General features: G+C 38.7%; 1 long non-coding RNA gene across 1 annotated transcript in view; it reads right to left on the reverse strand.

Moving 5' to 3' along the window:
• Nucleotides 1–5,072: 5,072 nt before the first annotated feature.
• LOC105509961 overlaps nucleotides 5,073–5,899 on the reverse strand; it is a 9,574-nt gene continuing 8,747 nt past the window's right edge. Inside the window, exon 2 of the long non-coding RNA XR_001001501.1 lies at nucleotides 5,073–5,451. This is a non-coding gene — a long non-coding RNA (uncharacterized LOC105509961). The remainder of the gene's footprint in view (nucleotides 5,452–5,899) is intronic.

Raw genomic sequence — 5,899 nt, forward strand, 5'->3', positions numbered from 1 at the left:
AAATTCCCCTCTACCACTTGCAGGGTGTGTTGCCTCACTGTTTTTATTTTACAATGGGAAGGAGGATAGTTGTTACTTTATAAGGTTGTTAAAAGGATTAAGGATTAAAAGGGGTATGGAAAAAGTTTAGCACAGTGCTTGACATATAGTAATATCTTAATAAATTTTAGATATTGTTATTATCTTGAAGTTAAGGCTGAATAATTTAGAAAATAATGATATTGGGTCATCAATGATATAACTGTCTTGTTGAAACCAGAAGGTGAGGCTGCACTGCTGTGCATAGGTTGGAGTCTCTTCAGAAGAAGTGAAATTCCCACTACCACTCATCCCAAGAAAATGTGAATCCCAGGGGAAGTTGATGGAATGAGAAACTATGGATAATGTAAGAAATGAGCCAGAAATGAATGAGATAGAAATACTAGAAAGCCAAGTCCCAGATTAGTAATGGAGCTTCTGGGATGCCAGAAATAAGACTCTCAAAATCAGAAGAAATGAAGGCTGCTTAAGCTCTGATTCAGGGAGATGCCTCAGGATGACAAGAAACTTATATATGAACTAGAAGGAAGTTGGGCTCTGCACCAATCTTGGGATACTTGCTCACAATTTGTAAGGAACATACTAAATACGATACCATTTCTATTGTTCTTGCTATGTAACAAACCACTCTAAAAACTTAGTGGCATAAAACAACAATCTTACTGTCCTCATGGTTTCTGTGGATTAGGAATCAGACAGAACACAGCAGAGGTGGCTTGTTTACCTTCTCTGATGTCTGGGCCTCAGCTGGGAAGGCTTGAAGGCTGGAAATGACTTGATGGCTGGGGTTGAAGTCATCTGGAGGGGTCGTTGCAGTTGATGCTGGCTGTGGCTGGGACTTCAGCTGGGCTGTCAGCTGGAAAAAATACAGTGGCCTCTCCATGTGGTGTCTCTGTATAAGCTACTTTGGTTTTCCTCACAGCTTGGTGGCAGTGAAACTTTATCACTTTTTATCATCTAACCTAAATCACATCTAAGTGAAGTCACACAGCATCACTTCTTCCAAAGTCACAAACCCACCCAGAGAACAGAAATCATATTGTTAAAAAAGAGCACGTGGAGTGGGAATTATTCTTTTGATCATCTCTGGAAAATATAATCTGTCTTAGATGAATGGTCCTACTGAATTTCTCTTTTGCCTGAACCTTGGAAAATTCTTCTCATGTCCCTCAATAGTTGGGACTCAAAAGCCAAATGAGTAAGGTATTGCTGTATGTGGGAATCCAATAGGACAGCATTTCTGTAAAAGTTCCACTGGGAAAGGTTGGGTGGATGATATGTAATCACTGGGAATATGAACATCTCAGAAGACAGAGAATTAAAGAATAGAAACAAAACAATTTTGGAAAAACCAGAAGCAATCGAAGCAGACCCTTCTTGGAGGAGCAATAGAGAAAAATGGTGGCAGAATGAAGAGTGGGGAGACATAGTAGATCAATAAAGGCCACAAAAGGAAAAAAAATAATTTCTGTGAAATATAAATAAACCTTGGGCAAAATTAACCAATCTTAACTTAGAAGCTGGCAGAAAACTTTTTTCAGTTAGGGAGGCCATTAACTGAAATTATTTGTTGTTAATGTGTATTAACACTAAGCATATTTGGGAGTGACGGCTCAAATGGGGATTAGAGATGGATCATACTTCTTTTCTTTCTTTCTTTCTTTTTTTCTTTTTTTGAGACAGAGCCTCACTCTGTTGCCCAGGCTGCAGTGTAGTGGCATGATCTCAGCCCACTGCAACCTCCACCTTCTGGGTTCAAGCAATTCTGTTACCTCAGCCTACCAAGTTGCTGGGACTACAGGTGTGCGCCACCACGACCAGCTACGTTTTTTTTTTTTTTGTATATATATATTTTTTATTTTTTTTTAGTTGAGATGGGGTTTTGCCATGTTGGCCAGGCTGGTCCTGAACTCCTGACCTCAGGTGATCCGCCCACCTCAGCCTCCCAAAGGGCTGGGATCTTACAGGCGTGAGTCACTGCACCTGGCCCTGACATGGACCATACTTCTAAGAGACGGTAATAGCTCATAACTACATAGTAATTTACTATTATTACATCTTATATATCTGTTCATAGGTATAACACGTTCATTATGTATTACGCTAAGCTATTGTTGTTTATTTTTTAAAATGTTATATCTTTTACTTACTATGTTAAATATCCAGCCTCCTAATTAGTATGTGTTCTCTCTGAATTTAGGTGATACTTCTTGGAGTTTGTCAAACTATTTAGTCATCACTACCTGTAACATTTTAGCACCAGGTGGCAGCAGAATCTGAGGGCTGGGATAAAATACTTAGGAGAGAACTAAATACCTAATTAAGAATTTACCTCAAACCTAAGAATGGTCAATAAGGAGAAGCAATTGTTTTACTTCCTACTCTCCATGTTTAGATCTCTCTCTCTCTCTCTCTCTCATTTCAGTGACTGATTATTCAAATTGAGCATACATCCTATTCCCCTCTCCACCAAACACTCACATATACTCTTGCAGACACAGAGAAGAACCAGTCAGCCAAGTGAATTATACTGGAAGTTAGTCTCAGAAGAGCAAGAAGTAGGGTAGCCTAGCTCATAGACAGCCAGCAGGATAAACTCAATTGGAATCTGTTTGGAAAATCCAGGACCTAAAGAACAGAGACCAAGTTCAAACACCAATTCTAAAGGGCCAGAAGCAGAACCAAAGTCAGGTAGCAGAATGAAACAAAGAAGAGATGTCAAGCAAGGGTCAGTATGACTTACTTTAACAGTGACCTGCCTTTAGAGGTCAGCAAGGGCATGTGCCTGGTTATTTTGAGCTGGCCTAGAGACAAAAGAAACTAGACTCAAACTGTCTTCTGAAATGTATCCAAGTGTTGAACACATCGCCTCTACAAAATTCTCCATTCTATGTAGGCTGGCCAAAGAACAGAGGCCTGGCAACCCTTTGCTGGTTTTAGCATGCCCTTTCTGGGTAATCCAAACTGGCTGTTTGCAAGCTTGAGGTGACTCCCTCATCAGATGTGAGTGTGAGTGCTAATCTAGTCTTGCCAGAAGACATGTTAGTGATTTGAGATGGCAGTTCCAATTTGTTCTTATTTGAGAAGCAATGCCTTAGTCACTTCAGATTTTGTTTGGCTAGAGCCTGGTCCTTAAGCTGTCAACCTGGATAGAGATGCATATTTTTTAAACACAAATACAATATCATTTCAAAGTCCATTAAACAGATTTTTTTAGTTGGAAAGTAACTCAAAATTGCCAAGCTACTTTATTTTCTGATGTTTCCTTAATCATGATACAGTTCCAAATAGTATTTTTCAATAATTATAATTTTAAAGCATTTTTTAAAGTGAGTGTTAGAGCTTTTAGGCATTTTCAATCCTTTTTTCTGGTTGCTGCAAAGGCCCAGGATTCAGCCTTGGAACATGTATCAGACTCTTCAATTAGATATCATTATTTGAAGAATCTCTAAAAAGTTTTGAATGAAGTCTATTGTAATCTTTCTTTATTCTTGAAGCTCTCCACATAGCTGCACATTTCACTGCATGGCTGTAAAAATGGATTTTCATGTCATACGTCTAAAGAAGAAAGAGCAGTCTTTGTTCCAAGGAGTATTTCAGAAGATTTACAGGTGTTAACAGGTGGAAGGATTCTGGGTTTTGCCTTTAGGAAGAAATGACCAACCAAGCACGGTGGCTCACACCTGTAATCTCAGCACTTTGGGAAGCTGAGGCGGTTGGATCACTTGAGGTCAGGAGTTCAAGACCAGCTGACCAACATGGTGAAACTCCATCTCAACTAAAAATACAAAAAGAAGAAAAAAAAATAGCTGGCCATGGTGGTAGGCACCTGTAATCCCACCTACTCAGAGGCTGAGGCAGGAGAATTGCCTGAACCCAGAAGGCAGAGATTGCAGTGAGCCGAGATCATATCACTGCACTCCATCCTGGGCAACAGAGTGAGACTCTGTCTCAAAAAAACAAAACAAAACAAAAGCAGAAAAGACCTATTGTGGTCAGTAACAGCCTCTTGAGAAGTAGCTGTGTTTATGTCTGGCCTTACAAACCAAGAGGTGGACTGTCTCACAGAACAGGCATTTGTGGACAACTAGCAACAAGATGGTATCAAAGTACACCATGGAGAAGGGTGCTAGGTGCCCAAAGGGCTGTCAAAGGGGCAGTACCCTGCTGTGATCTCCATGTTCCAGGGGCTATACCTTAGGAACCTGATTTAGCAGCATAATGACAGTGGATCAATCACTCCCTCTCTCCGACCCCCGGATGGACATCCACTAACAAGCTCTAATGTATAAACCAGGAAGTTCATCAATTAACTTATAACTGGGTCTTGGATCTTCTGGTAAGTATATTTTTTTAATCTATAGGCAGATATATACAGAAAGCCAAATTACTCTCAAAAGTCTGCTGCACATAAACATAGACTCACTACAAGGGGAGTTAGTGTTTCAAGTGTTTCATAGCTTTATCTTGGATACAGCCCCATGTACATGTCTTAGTAAGGAACAAAGCAGATTAAATCCTTCTCATTTCTTTATCTAAACTTGATCTAATAGCTTTTCTAGTTCTGACATTTTACACTTAATTTCACTTGATTTCCACTGTCTTCTGGTGCAAATGGAAGCATAACAGGAACTCAAAAGGGTCAGACAAACCACAAGTGTAGAGAACTGTGTCTCAAGATACACGAGGAAGAAGAAAGAGTGCCCTTAACTACTTTGCCTGATTTCGGATCTCCAGACACAGATAAATTATACCATAATGTGCAAGAAACACAGATACTGTTAGGAATCCTCTGAGACATTTGGAGACATTATAAAGATGAGAAGAGGTGCTTGTAGCCTAAAAACAAACAAATGTTCTAATTTTCTAAATAAAGACATAATCTGATCCAGAAAGGACAGGAAAGTAAGTCTCAGGCGAATCTCTGACATAGTTTAGGTAGATTACTGAGCACAGAAAAGAATGCAGTGATCTCCAGGAAGCAGCATGAGTTCAGTACAAATGCCTCAGCCATACCAGTTCACCATCTACTATTTACTTTTCAGACATGTTTATTTATTAGTTCGTCAGATTTAAGATTTGAGCCCATATTTAAATAATAAAATCAACTGGATGATGTTTTCTTTCTTTGTTGCAAATCAGTTAATGTAGCAGTAATATTTGCGGATCAGAAGTCTGGGTTAAATCCTTTAGTGAGTCCATCCCAATCAGGTGCCACATGTGCCACTCTGCCTTCTGTAATAGAATTGGAAGGCAACATTTCAGTTCCAGTGAAACTATATTACCTTTATTTGGAATATCTCTAAACTCCTCTTTCAGAATTTTCTTCTGAAGTTTATTTTTTATTTTCACAGGTAGAAAGTCACTGCCCTTTGGAGAATAGATTTTTACCTTTTCTGGAAACAGTCAGTTCTATCAGAAACAAAAAGAGATAAACTTTGATCACCTAGTCAATTGAAGGATGGGATAGAAAGAGGAATGCAAAGATTAGGGTATACATATAAACAAAAAAAAATTAAAAAAAAAAATTTAGTGTGCGTCTTGTAAATTGGCCCTGAAAGCAATCTCTAAAGATGAATTTTTTAATAGGGAAAAACGTCCTTAATACTTTTCAAATTCTTAAAAATTATCTTGCTTTCAAGTGTTTAAAAATGTAAGTTTAAAATGATAAGGCAGATTGAACACAGAAATACATACAGACTTTTCTATACCTTCCTTTCTTCTGATCTAGCAATGTAATCCAAGCATTATAAGTAACTTTTAGTTGTAGAACATATTTCATTTCATTTCGAATGCATTTTTTTTTTTTTTTTTTTGAGACGGAGTCTCGCTCTGTCGCCCAGGCTGGAGTGCAGTGGCC

The sequence above is a fragment of the Colobus angolensis genome, unplaced genomic scaffold, assembly GCF_000951035.1.
Source record: "Colobus angolensis palliatus isolate OR3802 unplaced genomic scaffold, Cang.pa_1.0 Scaffold181, whole genome shotgun sequence".
Taxonomy (NCBI): Eukaryota; Metazoa; Chordata; class Mammalia; order Primates; family Cercopithecidae; genus Colobus; species Colobus angolensis.